A 17,983-nucleotide genomic window follows, 5' to 3' on the forward strand; every position below is an offset into this window, starting at 1 on the left:
GAATGTTGCAAGAAACTGGGCAGTTAACACAGCGCCGAAAAGAAAGTATGTCTTGAATCAACGCTAACACGGAAGAAAGAATTTTGAACGCATTCCGGGTTGACCCTTCTACTAGTATCAGAAGCATCTCAGGAGTATTAAGTCTGTCAACAACTACAATATAGAGATCTCTTAACAGAAATTCCTTGTATCCCTATCATGTTCAAGGATTGACTGAAAACGATTATGGTCCACGTATCAATTTCTGTCAATAGTTCGTGAATAAATTAAAACAAATGCCTAATTTCAGTGAAATAATTCTTTTTACAGATGAAGCAGCATTCGATAAAGACGGTATTACAAATTTTTATAATACACATGAATGGATGAAAGCAAATCCCCATTCAATTGTTGAAAAAAAACATCAACGACAGTTCAGTATATGTGTGCATATACATGTACACATGAGGGATCAGATTCCCGCCACGTCCATGTCGTTGATCCTGGATAATGCTAAGAGCTAAGAGCTCATTGTACTTTAACAATTAACTCAAAATTTACTGTAATTCGAAAAGAATAGTAAAAATAGTCTCATATACGTATACGATTAAACTATTATACCGATACTCGAACCCTTATAGAGCAAAAACAGCTCGTCAGATCTTGTTGCGGCCATGGAAACTTTTGTCCAGAATAACAAATTCTAGAAGATAGCAAAATTTGAGCGAATTTAACCGAGAGCCATTTTCCATAAGATATGTGCGGGGTCCCTTTCTAATACGTGTCGAAAAAAAGAGACGCGAAATCGGAGACGTAACAACTGCAAACCTGATCAAGTTACATTTTCTGAATTAAAATTAACAAGAAAGTTACATAAATGCTTCAAAAACGCATAATCTCTACCTACGAATGCAGAGAAATAGAAATTCTAATCCTATGCGTGAAAAAAACTAAATTTTGAACAAAAAGTGACATTTTTTGTTTCCAACGTAGCCAGTTTCAAATTTAACTTGCTCTGGCAATTTTAAACATTGAACGACGGATTAGAAACGGTACATATTAATTCGTTAGAGTACTTAAAGACAATTGATTGCTAAGTAAAAGCACCCCAGCAAACACAGCATATAACAGTAATGTTACCTGGGAGTAACAAATAATATTACAAATGTTACTCTCTATTTATATTATATTAATAAAACTGTAGTGTGTAAATGCTCTGTAACTAATTTACAAAAGAGTTATATTTACTTGTTACTTTTATGTTATAATAAAGAAACAACAATATAACAGAAATATTACTTGTTACATAACAAATATTTTATTAAAGAAACATTTATATTATATAGTTAAAATTACACACGCGGCGTACGTGGCGCTGTACAGCGACTATAATACATATATGCAACCACCACATCACTTCCGGAACACCGCATGAGGTTGCAGAGCCTTGGGCGCCGTGGGATATATGCATCGAAGGTAATCTTTATTAATATATTCATTATTATTAATTAAATGCAAAAAAAATAGTTTTTATTTCATATTCTTATTAAACACAATAATTTCGAGTACAAAACTTACCTACATAAATATTTTTTGGTGTTAATAAAAGTGAGGTTATCTTTGTGAACATTTAAGTAGCAATTAAATGAGTTAATTAAGTAGCAATTAAATGACTTAATAATATATTATTTTTCTTTGTTTTCAGGTTGCAATACGTTTCTTCTTGGTACTGCGCACAGCAGCCATGTGGTGACTTCGCTTTTGATTCAGTGGATGCTGCTTACATCCACAGGCCGTATACAAAGTGCACTTTCGAGGTAAATCATTTCACATGTAACACATGTACGCAGTGAGTTATCGTGTTCAACGCTTAATATAAATTGAGTTAATAATAATTATTTTTCTTTGTTTTCAGATTCCAATACGTTTCTTTTTGGTACTGCGCACAGCAGCTGGTGACTTTGCTTTTGATTCAGTGGATGCTGTTACATCCACAGGCCGTATACAAAGTGCACTTTTGAGGTAAGTTTTTTTTTTTATATATTTATTACGATTAAGTAAATACATGATTGCAACATTACAAATAAGACGTTTTTTTAATTTTATTCTTTTGTAGTACTGTTACGATTTAATAAACTTGTACATATTACGTCATCATGCCCAAAGAATTTCAATTTTTATCAAAAAGACGAAAAAATCAGTTAATTAATCGCGAATTATCTTATTATGCACGTTATGAAAAACTACATTTAACTACTTCGACTTTAGCTTTACGTTCACAAATTAAAAAAAACAACGTTGGTAGTAACAGTAACAGCAACTATAATAATATTGGTTCTGAAATGGCGACAATTATAGATTTTTTATAAATAATAATAAAGATAATGAAACTTATGCAGATTTCATGTTTAGTAATGAAAACGAAAAAGAATATGTTGACAATTCTGTTTCTGATTTAAATATCAGTGATTGTAGCAATAATACGAGTTTATTAGAAGATCTTAGAAAGTTTATTATTGAACGATGTGTGCCACATAGTATTGCTAATATGTTAAGTTATTTTAAAAAAGCATGATCATGTAAATTTGCCTAATGACGTGAGGGTATTACTGAAAACGCCATGAAATGCAATTTCGCAAACAAAACGTATAGCTGGTGGTCGCTAAGTACATTTTGGCTTATCTTTTTCTCTTGAAAGATCAATATAAATGTATTCAAAGTTTATTACGGTTAACGAAATAAAATTACATATTAATATCGACAACTTACCACTTTCGAAAAGTTCGGGCAATCAATTTGGCCTACTCTGGGTTGTATTGAAAATATAGATGTCTATACAGAACCTTTTGTAATTGGTATTTACCATCGAATGTCCAAACCTGATAGTGCTAACGATTTCTTACTTGATTTTGCAAATGATTATATTTTCTTGCTGAAACGGGTATTGTTGTTGAAAATAAAAAATATAAAGTAATTCTATGCGCAATATTATGTGATGCACCCGCGAAATCATTTATTACCTACACAAAAAATCATACGGGATATTTTTCGTGTTCAAAGTGCATTCAAGAAGGTGATTTTGTATGTAATCGAATAATTTTCAGGGAAACTGATAATACGTTGCGTACTGACGATACATTTAAAAACCGTACACATATAGAATATCACACAGGTAATTCCATTTTAGAAAAACTTGAAATTGGAATGATATCTCATATACCATTAGATTATATGCATCTTGTTTGTTTAGGTATTATGAAACGGTTGATACAATTTTGGATCAAAGGGAAAAGATATATTAGATTACCTTTACACATTGTAAATTCAGTTTCATGTTATTTAATTGGATTAAAATCGTTTATTCCAGTAGAATTTGCGAGAAAACCTAGAACTTTATACGATATTGATAAATGGAAAGCAACCGAAATGCGACAATTTTTGTTGTACACTGGAATTGTTGTTTTGAAGTCAGTGTTGCTTACACATTGCTACAATCACTTTCTCTCTTTAAGTATTAGGATTAAAATACTTATTAATGAACAATTATGTTTGCAATTCAACGATTATGCTAAATCTTTATTATTATTTTTTGTTTCCAATTACGGAGATATTTATGGTGAAGAATATATGTCGCACAATGTTCATAATATTCTACATCTTTCCAATAATGTATTAAATTTTGGCTGTTTAGATAATTTTAGTTGTTTCAAGTATGAGAATTACATGCAAAATATTAAAAAAAAATTACATTACTCAGGAGCACCGTTACAAGAATATTATAATCGTTCTTGTGAAGAATTACAGTTGCCCATTTATTCTTATAAAGTAAAACAATATCCAATTTTTTGTTATGAGCAAAACAACATTATTTTGCATGTTCAATTCAAAAATTTTAAAATATTAACTAATAGAGCAGATAATTGTGCAATTCTTCATGATAAATCTATTGTATTTATCACTAACATATTGGAAATAAACAATGTTTGTTATTTTTGGGCAAAACGTTTTTCTAATCCACAGTCTTTTTTTGATACACCGTGTTGTTCAACAAGACTTGACATTTTTTTTATATCTAATACTACTACTAGTGAAATAATAACATTTCCAATAACGCAAATAAAAAAAAAAAGTTTAAAAATTAAATCTTTTGACAAGATTAATTCTTATATTACAATACCACTACATAGTGCTAATAATTAAATATTGTGGTTGAATGTAGTTTACTTTGTATTCTTGTTTTATAATGTTTATGTAAGATGACTAATTTTTTCGCTTAAATAATAAATATTGAAATTGGAAGATCTTTTACACATTTGCGGATATCTCAAAGATAGGTAAGTGTACATTAAGTTCCACTTTTTTTATTTCAATGTTACAAATAATATTCTTGTTATTTTATTGCTTAAAATCATTATGCTTTTTTAAATACATATTTATACATAATAACTTTTTTCAGATTTACAAACATATTTTAATACTAATTAAAGATGACTGAAAGTAAAAAATATGCGGTGGTTAAGTTTTTATCCGATTCTTCATATTCAGAAATACCTATTACGTGGCTATTTAAAGATAAGGGTGTGCAACAATGTTGGTGGCCACCTAGAACTGCAACTGTGCAACATTAATTCTGAACTGCGAAAGTCCCGATTTGCTTACATAGAATCGTTTTGAAGTGCATATCGTTAAATATTGTGGTAAACATGTGGCCTGAGGCCACGTACTTCAGACCCCGCGCCGCGACCACCGTTCGCCCGAAACAATCGCGCGGTCCCAAACATAGTTAAATTACGCGCGGGTCGACCAGCCGCCCGCGGCGAGTAGCGCGGATCTACGCAACAGGGAACATGGGCCGCCCAACCGCCCACACCGCGCACCGCCACCTGACCGCTCGGGAGTGGGGGGCCCCCACTCCCGGGCCCACGAGTATATAAGCTGCCTCGAGCGCAGACGAGGCACCTTTTCCGCGCTGGGGAGCACCCCAGCATCCGATCCTCCAGGACTTAAGCGCTCCCAAGTCTTCCTCAACCGGGCTCACCCGGCCTCCGAAACCGACTTCGCTCTACACGACTCGGGCGCTCCCGAGCCTTCCTTCGACCGGGCACTCCCGGCCGTCCTCGACACCGACACCTCCGAGACTCGGGCGCACCCGAGCCTTCCTTCGTCCGGGCGCTCCCGGCCGTCCTCGACACCGCCATCTCCGAGACTCGGGCGCTCCCGAGCCTTCCTTCGACCGGGCGCTCCCGGCCGTCCTCGACACCGACATTTCCAAGACTCGGGCGCTCCCGAGCCTTCCTTCGACCGGGCGCTCCCGGCTCTCTCTCTCTCTCGCCGACACGGCCCTGGCGTTCCGTCTCGTAGGCAAATTAAGTCGCGGCGCCGCCGACTCGCGAACGCGAAGCTTGTACGACCGACACGGCCCAGACGGCCTGGCTTGTAGTCCGCGCCGCCGACTCACGAACGCGAAGGCTGTACGACCGACACGGCCCAGACGGCCTGGCTTGTAATCCGCGCCGCCGACTCGCGACCGCGAAGCCTGTACGACCGACACGGCCCAGACGGCCTGGCTTGTAGTCCGCGCCGCCGACTCACGAACGCGAGACCGGTACGACCGATGCGACCTGAACGACCTGGCTTGTAATCCGCGCCACCGACTCGCGAACGCGAAGCCTGTACGACCGATACGGCCCGAGCGGCCTGGCCTGTGATCCGCGCCGCCGACTCGCAAACGCGAAGCCTGTACGATCGATACGGCTTGTTACCTAGGATACGTCCCAAAGCGATCCGCACTAGCGTTCCCCTGGATACCAGCTCACGGCGGATGGCCGTTTTGTTCAATTCATCTTTAGTTTATTACTTTGTTTATTCCTTTGTTTCAGTTATTGTGAGATTAAGTGTATTATTTTGACTCTACATTATTTCTTATTAATAAATCCTTTATTTTACGATTAACCAAGTCTCGGTTCTTTACACTCGCACTCTGGCTTCCGACGAGCTTTCCGGACCCGAAAATACCGTGTACATGGCGCCCGAACAGGAACCTGACCGAACCGAGACTTAAGTTGCCGCGAATGAAGAGCTGAATTTACAAACTATCCAAAAACGATTTAGCCGAGGAATTGGCGCGAATTCACATTGACAATAGTGGCCTTTGCAGTCAATTACGACACCGACTTCGAAGGTTTGTGGAAGCCAACCCCGACTATAAGCCTTCGATGGCCCTTAACAGAACCGATCCACCGAAACCAGAGTGCAAATCACAGACAGCCATCCTCATGGAAGTACCAGACGACGAGCTGCACGCTTCAAAACACCTAGATGCGTTCGCGGCTGGCACACCGCAGCACCAACCGCTCCCAGCATTCAGCCACGTGGAGGAACTCTTACCATTCCACGTTCCGGCACCGGAGGCTCGGATGGAGGGTGCCGCCATCAGTCGGGCCGAAACGAGTCCCCCTCGCGAGGACGAACCCGTCAGCCTGACCGATCACGCGAAGGTTATTAATCAAATTCGAAAGTGGGGCGTCCACTTCGATGGAAGAGACCCGTTCGCATTTCTCGAGCGTATCCAAGAACTACAGCGAGCATACGGCTACCCGGGGGACCTCTTGCTGCTAGGGCTGCCTGAGATGTTAAAAGGAGATGCTTTGCTCTGGTTCCGAAATAACCAGGACCAGTGGAAACGTTGGGCCGATTTTCAGGACAGCTTCCGGAACTATTACCTGCCCCACCGATACCGGGCCCAGCTCACGCGAGAAATACACGGCCGAGTACAACGAGCGGGAGAACCGTTTAAGCAATACGCCACCGCTCTGCTAACCATGGCCTGTGGGGCTGGGAACCTGTCCACCGACGAAGTCCTGGATCGAGTCTACGAGAATATGAGGCCCGAATACAAATTATACATCCGGATCCGAGACGTGAGCAACCTGGAGGACCTCACTAGCCGAGCAGCCGAATTTGAAGATATTAAACGCCAGGAGAGGGAGCATGCCAAGAAACAGCAAGCCAGTCGGCCACCGGCAGTGGCTGCCGCCGTCACCTATAGCCGAGAAGAGTGCTGTTGGCGCTGCAAACAGAGAGGCCACACCCGGGCCGAATGCCGACGCCCCGCCGTCAAGTTTTGCTCCCGTTGCGGCAAGGACGGCGTCCTGACAAGGGATTGCCACCCGTTGGCGGGAAACGCACAACGGGCCGGGGGCGTCGACCACGCCGACCGGCCCGGTACCAGCCAGAGTTAAGGTTTCGGCCCCGGCCGTACCTACCGATCCTGCTCGGAAACAACGAAATTGAGGCGTTACTCGACTCAGGATCCGAGCTGTCATGCGTCAATGCCGACGTAGTAAAACTAGCCGAAGGCCTGGGCTATCATCGCCAGGCGGACCGACAACAAGTCAGACTGGCGGACGGGGAAACCACGGAGACCGCCGGTACTCTGCAACTTCCGGTCCGGTACGAGGGGAAGACTTTCCGGCACAAATTCACGATCATGCCGCACGCCCGTACGCCCATGATCATAGGAATAGATCTCTGGGAACGGATCGGTTTAACCCTGCGGATCCCACCCGGCAGTACTCAGCTGAAACAAACGTGCAGTTTAGACGAGGCCGGTTTGGCTACCCAAACACCGGAAGAAGAGAATCGCCTCAAGCATTTTCTCGAAATAGAACTTAGTAAGTTCCGAGATGTACACGGGCCTACCGATAAAATTACTCACCGCCTACGCCTGAAAACCGATCGACCGATTAAACAGAGATACCGCCCACGCAACCCAGCCATGCAGAAGATCATAAATCAGGAAGTCAACCGAATGGAGCAAGGCGGAATTATCGAGCCCTCCCGCGGAGCGTGGAGCTCGCCAATCGTTCTCATCAAAAAGAAAGATGGCCGATATCGGTTCTGCATCGACTATCGGAAAGTCAACGAGGTCACCGAGAAAAACGCATACCCGCTGCCACAGGTTAACGCCATGCTCGACAAATTGCGAGGAGCACGATACCTAACTACGCTGGACTTGAAGGACGGCTATTGGCAGGTGCCGCTGGAGCCGGAAAGCCGACCACTGCATTCACGGTCCCCGGCCGAGGTCTGATGCAGTTTAAAGTTATGCCATTCGGACTGCACTCGGCGCCAGCTACTTTCCAACGGCTCCTGGACGAAGTGATCGGACCCGAGCTCGAACCGTGGGCATTGGTCTACCTCGACGACATTATCATCCTCAGTCGTACGTTCGACGAACATCTAGCCCACTTAAGAACGGTTTTCAAGCGCCTGCGTGACGCAAAGCTGCGCCTAAACCCAGAGAAATGTTATTTCTGCCGACCACAGTTAAAATACCTGGGACACATAATTGACCGCAGGGGTATACGCACCGACCCAGAGAAAACGTCAGCCGTAACTAACTGGCCACCACCAACAACCCTCCGCCAGGTACGGCAGTTCCTGGGCATGGCTTCGTGGTACCGCCGATTTATCAAAAATTTCTCCAGCATTGCGGCACCGTTGTCACGACTTACCAGAAAACACGCACGGTGGAATTGGGGGCCCGACGAGGAAGAGGCATTCACCAACCTTAAAACCGCGCTAACGACCGCGCCAGTACTGGCCTGCCCGGATTTCACCCGCCGTTTCGTACTTCAAACGGACGCCAGCACCAGCGGCCTCGGGGCAGTATTGACGCAACACTTGACGGAAGGAGAACGGGTTGTTGCGTATGCCAGCCGCACACTCAACAAAGCGGAGAAGAATTACAGCGCCACGGAACTGGAATGTTTGGCGGTTATCTGGGGCATACGGAAAATGAGAGGATACCTAGAGGGTTATTCTTTCACTGTAATCACTGACCAGCAGGCATTAAAGTGGCTACAGCGCCTGGAAGAGCCCTCCGGACGGCTGGGACGATGGCTGTTCGAACTGCAGCAATTTGACTTCGACGTGCGTTACCGACGAGGGGCGGCAAATCAAGTGGCCGACGCACTCTCCCGATAACCGATTGTGGCCAGCACCGAAGCATTATCCTCCGATAACTGATACCGACGCATCCTCAACGGAGTACGGGAAAACCCAGCGAACTTTCCCGATTACAGAGAACAAGAAGGACGCCTGTTTCGTCACATCCTACACGAATTAGATTTCAAGGAGGTCGACCCAGCGACGCAGTGGAAACAGTGCGTACCCAAACCAGAGCGGCAACAGACGATAGCTGGACATCATGAGGACATTAACGCCGGACACTTTGGCACCGCCAAAACCATTGCCCGCATGGCCAGGCTGTTCTACTGGCCGGGCATGTTTCGCGATATCACCCGCTTCGTAAGACAATGTAAAAATTGCCTCGCCTATAAGGTATCACCTACGAAGCCAGCCGGGAAACTACACACAGCACCAGTATCGGCACCATGGCAACAAGTCACCATGGATCTGATCGGACCTTTGCCCCGCTCTCGGAAGGGCCACACGTGGCTATTGGTCATGCAGGACCGATTTTCAAAATGGGTGGAACTCCAGCCGTTACGTAAAGCGACCGCAGGGGCAGTGATCACCGCCATAGCAGAAAGAATCTTGTACCGGCATGGATGCCCCGACCAAGTTATTTCAGATAACGGCACACAGTTTAAGTCCCGCTTGCTGAAACGGCTGCTGGCATCTTGGCACATCCAGCATCGCACGACGCCTATCTACACTCCTCAATGCAATCCGGTCGAGCGGACTAATCGCACCATCAAGACGATGATCGCGCAATACACGCAACGACATCACCGGCGCTGGGACGAACAATTGGGGCCCATACAATTCGCGTTTAACACTGCTCAGCACGATGCAACCGGATATACGCCCGCCTTCCTGAACCATGGACGCGAATTAGCGTTTATGCATCCCGACGACCGCCGGCACGCCACGCCAACGACACCGCACCGAACTCAGCGCGCGCTGCACGAGGCTTTTCAAGTAGTCCGGATTAATTTAGCTCGAGCATTTCAACGCCAAGAAACCACCTACAATCTACGACGACGAGATTGGCGGCCCCAAATCAACGACGCCGTGTGAAAAAAAGAGCACCCACTGTGGCGGAAAACCGACGGTTTTAATGCGAAACTGGCGCCAAAATATTCAGGCCCGTTTACAGTGGCCAAATTTCATTCGCCAGTGATAGTGGATCTCCGCGACGCCCGAGGGCGTTGGCAGCGGCGCATCCACATTCAGGACCTCAAGCCGGACTCCCCACCATTAGAAATCGACCAATCCGCGACTAAGACGGCCCCGCAGTTAGGATATATAAAGCGCTCACGACCACAACTATCATCAGTCAGTCGACCGAAAGCAGCTATAGCAAAACGAGAGAAAATACACGAGCTCTTCGGAAGCCTCAGTGAGGAAAGTGAGTCGCCACCAGCCAGCCCACCGCCAGGGGCCTGGCCCCCGCCGGTCGACCCGAGCCGCCGATATCCGGTGCCACGCGTTGGGACGAGCGTCCAGCGAGGAGACGGCAACCAGCGGGGTCACACCCGCTGGCTAGAAGAGCTACCACCCGCTCTTCCTAAAGCGCCCCAAAAAGGCCAAGGGCGCCCTCGGGCTCTGCCGGATCCAGCCGCCGGTGCGACCGAGACCACCACCGTTCGGTCAGAAAAAGGGCCAGGACAAGCAACCACGACAAGCCCGCAATGATCAACCAAAAAGTTGCAGCCCACCAGAGCAAGCTCCACGTCCAGCTCGGACAGCCGCAGGACCGACGGCGGCCCCGCCAAAACAACGACGTCCAAAGTCCATCGAGGCGAGGCAGAAGATCCGGGCACAAGTCGACCGCCAAGACCGACAGAACCGGCCAAGACACCGACGATGCGTCATCAAAACTCGCCGCCACGTCGAGGGCCAACAATTCGGGCTATGGAGGTCCTCCAACCAGCCCGGCGCGAGCCGAAAAACATTGCTGGGATCGAGGTCAGCATGCCCGACAAAAATCAGACGGGGCTGACGGCCACATCAGGAGGACCGTCGGCTCGCGACAGGACAGCCAGGCTGAAAGCACCGCGCATCCGGCCAGCCACCGCAGCCACAACGGCCAAACCAGCGACAGCCAGGACACGGGGAGGAACCATAAGCTCCTCGACAGCGGCCAGGTTTCCAACCACAGCCAACACGCCCGCGGTCCTGCCACTGCCGCCATTCGCGCTGGAGCTCAGGCAGACCACGGCACCGCCGGTGGCTCCACCACCGATGCCACCAGTGGTCCCACCGACGACAACGTCCGCGGCTCCACCGCCGACATCGCCAGCAGCTCCACCGCCGCCATCGCTGGCAGCTCCATCGCCGACGTTAGTGGCAGTCACATCACCGACGCCACCCGCCTACATCCGCGAGAAAGGATGGATGTCGAGGCCAGGCATCCCACTCGCCGTGCCAGTCCAGCTTCCGAACGGCGAAATCACATCAGTACCGATGTCCGCCATCCGCCACAATCGGAAGTGGCGGGCCCGGACCGCAACCGGAAAATGGTTGCTGCGTTTCGCCCCCGACGGCAGACTCACCATGTGCCGGAAGATCCAAGGAGAGGCCTTCGATTAAAAAAAGGGGGTGATGTGGCCTGAGGCCACGTACTTCAGACCCCGCGCCGCGACCACCACCGTTCGCCCAAAACAATCGCGCGGTCCCGAACATAGTTAAATTACGCGCGGGCCGACCAGCCGCCCGCGGCGAGTAGCGCAGATCTACGCAACAGGAAACATGGGCCGCCCAACCGCCCACACCGCGCACCGCCACCCGACCGCTCGGGAGTGGGGGCCCCCACTCCCGGGCCCACGGGTATATAAGCTGCCTCGAGCGCAGACGAGGCACCTTTTCCGCGCTGGGGAGCACCCCAGCATCCGATCCTCCAGGACTTGGGCGCTCCCAAGTCTTCCTCGACCGGGCTCACCCGGCCTCCGAAACCGACTTCGCTCTACACGACTCGGGCGCTCCCGAGCCTTCCTTCGACCGGGCGCTCCCAGCCGTCCTCGACACCGACATCCCCGAGACTCGGGCGCTCCCGAGCCTTCCTTCGACCGGGCACTCCCGGCCGTCCTCGACACCGACATCTCCGAGACTCGGGCGCTCCCGAGCCTTCCTTCGACCGGGCGCTCCCGGCCGTCCTCGACACCGACATCTCCGAGACTCGGGCGCTCCCGAGCCTTCCTTCGACCGGCCGCTCCCGGCCGTCCTCGACACCGACATCCCCGAGACTCGGGCGCTCCCGAGCCTTCCTTCGACCGGGCGCTCCCGGCTCTCTCTCTCTCTCGCCGACACGGCCCTGGCGTTTCGTCTCGTAGGCAAATTAAGTCGCGGCGCCGCCGACTCGCGAACGCGAAGCCTGTACGACCGACACGGCCCAGACGGCCTGGCTTGTAGTCCGCGCCGCCGACTCGCGAACGCGAAGCCTGTACGACCGACACGGCCCAGACGGCCTGGCTTGTAGTCCGCGCCGCCGACTCACGAACGCGAGACCGGTACGACCGATGCGACCCGAACGACCTGGCTTGTAATCCGCGCCACCGACTCGCGAACGCGAAGCCTGTACGACCGATACGGCCCGAGCGGCCTGGCCTGTGATCCGCGCCGCCGACTCGCAAACGCGAAGCCTGTACGATCGATACGGCCCGAGCGGCCCGTCCTGTGATCCGCGTCGCAACCGCGGAAGCCTGTATGACCGATACGGCTTGTTACCTAGGATACGTCCCAAAGCGATCCGCACTAGCGTTCCCCTGGATACCAGCTCACGGCGGATGGCCGTTTTGTTCAATTCATCTTTAGTTTATTACTTTGTTTATTCCTTTGTTTCAGTTATTGTGAGATTAAGTGTATTATTTTGACTCTACATTATTTCTTATTAATAAATCCTTTATTTTACGATTAACCAAGTCTCGGTTCTTTACACTCGCACTCTGGCTTCCGACGAGCTTTCCGGACCCGAAAATACCGTGTTACAAGCACATACTTTAAGACTTCTCAATTTTTGGAATAATTAGTATTAATATTTTATTTTTATTCTTTGCTACAGCATCTCTTGAGTCAGCTCGAAAGAGTGCAGCAAATTCAAATTACGACACAACTGATGAGGAAAGGCTGGGCCGAGCAAAAAGGGCTTCATGTTTCTTTTAATCGTTACAAAAGCGATGAAAAAGACGATTGTTGTACATCCCGAAAATATACCAAACGTAAAATATCGCTACACGTTTTACTTGTTTATAATTATAACTAACTACACACATCCTGTATACATTACGTGTTATAGTTTTACCGTATGTGTAATAATATAATAACATTATTGTCTGTTTCTGGAAAACAATGTAAAAGTGCTGTTGAGGCAACATTACCAGTATGTCCGTCAAACTTTGGTGTGAATAACAATTATATAATTGAAACAACCCATGACACAGATGGGGAAAAAATAATACTCCCAGACAATGGTATGTTTTTATAGTAATTTGTAACGTTCTTTAACTAATAATGCAAATATTATATTAATAATTTTGTTTTTAGAATACAATGATGTGGTAACAGCAGAAGGCAATTTTATAACGGTAGATGCCCATTACAGTTTGCAAAACTTGCCAATATTACTCGAAGGTGTGTAAAATGTTATTTTTATTAAGTTGTAATAAAGTATTTGTGTGTAATTTTATTGTAATTTTGTTTCAGACAATGTTTCATTACTTAATATGTGGCGAGGGCTTAGGCCCCGCCACTAGACGGCAGATGCCGTCCCTGAAGGCTAACATCGACCCGAACAAGACCGAACGCGCCAAGCGAGGTTCGACGGGCGACCACCGGCCCGACGATGGCGCGCGCCGCCGAGGTAAGAGTGGGAACTCCCCCACTCTCATCTCGGCGACTATATAAGCTGAGCTCGCGGCAGACCAAGTACCTTGTCCGTTCCGACTCCTCGTCACGAACACCAGTCCTCCAGATCCGATAGGCTTCGGGCGCTCCCGAAGCCCTCTCTAGTACTCTCCGACTCGGGCGCTCCCGAGTCGTCCCCGGGCGCTCCCGGTGAGAGTCTTCCGCTGCTTTGGGCGCTCCCAAGGCAGAGTTAAACTTCAGGTTCCTGGAGACCTCGGGCGCTCCCGAGGCTCCACCACCGAGGCGACCGGATACCGCCGGCGCCCCCGGCTAAGCCGGACCACCGAGATCCCCTGGACGGGCGCTCCCGTCCAGGTGGTAGGATCTACCGTACGGCACGCCGCCGACGACACCGCCGCGGTCGGGCGCTCCCGACTGCCGCCGCTTCCAGGGCACCCAGTGCCACACCGAGATCCCCTGGACGGGCGCTCCCGTCCAGGCCGTAGGATCCGTCGTACGGCACGCCGCCGACGACACCGCCGCGGTCGGGCGCTCCCGACTGCCGCTCTCCGGATTATCCCGGGTAACCTTTTGGTTCTCTTGGACGGGCGCTCCCGTCCAAGCCTAGAGCCTGCCGCACGACAAATCGTCATCGGCACCGCCGCCGTCGGGCGCTCCCGACGGCCGCCACCTCCAGGGCGCTTCGCGCCTTCACGCGATCCCCCGGACGGGCGCTCCCGTCCGGCAACGGATCCGCCGTGCGACAACCAGTCGCCGGCACTGCCGCGGTCGGGCGCTCCTGACCGCTGCCCCTCGGGCTAGCCCGAGCAACCTCGGCCCAGACCCCGACCGACCGCTGGTCTATCGTCGTCTCGACGAACTCAGGCTCCGGCGAGCCTCAATCCGGCAACCCCGCGGCACGGCAAAACCCTACCGTTACAAATAAAATAGAAGATATCTATGAAAGTAAAGGTAAATTATTTGTAATATTACTTACAATTTTGCAGTTTATTACTTTATGTACATTATTCTCTTTTTATCCTTATGTTTCAGGCGATATACAGGGTGTCCGAAATATTATTAGCAATATTAAAACTGTGGGTAGGGAATGGGAGAAAAGTCCTTTACGAATTTGTAAAATTCGTAACCATTATTGAAAAAAAAATTAATTTGTCTAGCGCATGAGCGACAAGGAAGCTGCGCGTGAGTGAGCGCGACAGACGAATGGTTAGAAATGGCGCCGTCGTCTGTCGCGCTTACTCACGCGTAGCTTTCTTGTCGCTCATGCGCTAGACAAATTAATTTTTTTTTCAATAATGGTTACGAATTTTACAAATTCGTAAAGGACTTTTCGTCTCCAAATCTGATTCCCTACCCACAGTTTTAATATTCCTAATAATATTTCGGACACCCTGTATAAAAAATGTTACGCATGCAGGCAGCATCAAATGTAATGTTAAAAAATATTACTGAACGATTAAAGAAAATAGAAGCTGCCATTAAAAACCGCGGTCAAAACGTCGAAGAAGTTAACGACAATCTTATAGCGCCATTTTTACCCTTGAATGCAATTGATATTGTGAAGGAGTTTGACGCTTTACTTAAAATGTCACATGACACTACACGACAATTTGTAAGTATAATAATTAATTATTAAATTTAGTTTAAACTTGTTAATTTTTACATTGTTTTCTCTTTTTTACAGAAACATTTAATATCAAAAACAGGGGGAAATAACGCCCGAGATGGTATTCATCGCATTTTCAAGAAAACTTTTACCAACGAATGTGCAATGAAATGCTCCTGGAAAGGGCATCGTAATAATTTCCAAGTGTCAAATTTACACTTGACACAAATAATTAAAAGTTGGTATTATATATAAGTAAGTTATACATGTTTTAAATGTTAAAAAATCGCACTAATTTCTATTTTGTATTACTTTCAGGACAAGTAATTATGCGTTTCACAACGTGTACGGAAGGAGAATTTGACTTTATAACTGCTGAATGGTTTCGCTTTGCACAGCAGAGATATAAAAGAGAAAAATCAAAAGAAATTATCATGGAGGAAAACACGGAAGACGACTAAAATCACAACTAGCAAGTATAAATAAAACGTTTGTAATTTTTGTACAAAACATAGTTCGCGTTGGCTGTGCTGGCGGGTGCTGGGACCGTTATTGTTCAGATACGGAGTCCGCGCTGGCTGTGCTGGCGGGTGCTGGGACCGTTATCGTTCAGATACGGAGTCCGCGCTGGCTACATCGACTTTATATCCATTTGCAAAAATTACAAACATTATTACATTATTGTGTGACATTTTTAAGCGAAAACGTTACACGCATTAATTTAAGTTTAATTGATTAAGAAATTAATAAGATTTTATGGCAACGCTTGTTCGAACATCCCGAAAAGTTTATTATGTTATTATTGAAACATGAAACAATTATTTTACTTGCAAGGATTTGCGCGAAAACGTTAGATGTGTTAATTTAAGTTTGATTGATTAAAGATTTAATGTGTGTAATGTTTCTATGGCAACACTTGTTCGAACATACCGAAAAGTTTATTATGTTATTATTGAAACGTATGAAAAAATTTTTTTATTTGCGAGGAGGATTTGCGCGAAAACGTTAGATGCGTTAAGTTTGATTAATTTTATAAATAATAATATTATAATATATATTCGTTTCCTATACATCATGTATGTATTAGTATTTTATTGATGTAAGACAATATCGTGTCTTTTATTGATTATTTTATTAAAAGTAAAATAATTTAATAAAATTTTAATATTTATTATTTTTTTCTGTATCCACATTGCTCTTTTTATAATATAAATATAATATACAGAGTGTCCCAGATCAGTGGACGATGCCGAAAATGATAGGTAGATTTAATCGAATTAAAACGAAAAGTCCTGTACCATTTTGAAAAATTCTCAATAGTTTTCAAGAAAAAAATTAATTTATGTACGCGTAAGAGCGACAAGGAAGCGTGGACTGAGTGAGCGCGACAATCGACGGTGCCATTTCTAGTCATTCGCCTGTCGCACTCACTCACGCGCAGCTTTCTTGTCGCTCTTACGCGTACATAAATTAATTTTTTTCTTGAAAACTATTGAGAATTTTTCAAAATGGTTAAGGGCTTTTCGTTTTAATTCGATTACATCTACCTATCATTTACGGCATCGTCCATTGATCTGGGACATCCTGTATATAATATATAATATAAATACTGACACAATTAATTTTATAACAGCTATATTACATTTTATTACTGAATTATATAACCACAAAATTTGTTGCCATTTTATAGTAATTTAATTTTATTTATAACTGCTGTATAACATATACGTTATTGCTAAAGAATTATATTACATTTTCGTTACACGTTATAATTTTTTTATATAACTGCAACATGCGGTGAGTGGGAAATTACAACTAACATAAACGTTACATTTAACACGCACGTTATATTACTTGTTATATTTCGTTTTATTATAGTAACGTAACTGTTACATATCTGTGTTTGCTGGGTATATATTTATTAAACCGTCACCCATATACACCGTATACGTGTAATATTCGGAGGACGGACCCTGTGCACCACTCAGGTGCAACAGTGTTGATCGGATACTTCCCAGCAAACGCAGATTTATAACGTCAATGTTGTGAAAATATAACGGAATGTAACGCGCAATATAATTTGTACGCTATTTGCAACCTCCATGTTAGTTGTAATTTCCTACTCATAGAAAGTTATATTTTTGTCTCATCAATATAACATGCAACTTAAATGTAACATAACTATCACTGCAGTATATACCAAATATATTACATTAATATAACAGTCACTTAACTTGTAACTCTGTTACATTAATGCAACATGACTGTTATCTTGCAGTACCATTAATCTACGAATTTTTTTTGGCACATACTTTAATCTCAGAAAAGGTCTTTAAATTAATTCTAAGCGAAGCAATCTCTGCAGTGACTTCGCTTAGAATTAATTTAAAGACCTTTTCTGAGATTAGAGTATGTGCCAAAAACATATATATGTGTTGACATGAGTTGTAAATGTTTAAACAAATTTTATTATATTATAAACATGAATTGTTTTACAAAATTCTCTTTTGTAATACATTTTTTTATATATAAACGCAACATATTTTAACATATTTCTGTTAATTT

The 17,983-nt window shown here is 45.8% G+C and overlaps 2 pseudogenes; both read left to right on the forward strand.

The window, feature by feature from the left end:
* Positions 1–1,444: 1,444 nt before the first annotated feature.
* On the forward strand, positions 1,445–4,179 carry LOC139108226 (uncharacterized; annotated as a pseudogene).
* A 287-nt stretch (positions 4,180–4,466) lies between these two features.
* Positions 4,467–15,879, forward strand: LOC139108227 (uncharacterized; annotated as a pseudogene).
* Positions 15,880–17,983: the final 2,104 nt, after the last annotated feature.

The sequence above is a fragment of the Cardiocondyla obscurior genome, linkage group LG14 (genome assembly GCF_019399895.1).
Source record: "Cardiocondyla obscurior isolate alpha-2009 linkage group LG14, Cobs3.1, whole genome shotgun sequence".
Taxonomy (NCBI): Eukaryota; Metazoa; Arthropoda; class Insecta; order Hymenoptera; family Formicidae; genus Cardiocondyla; species Cardiocondyla obscurior.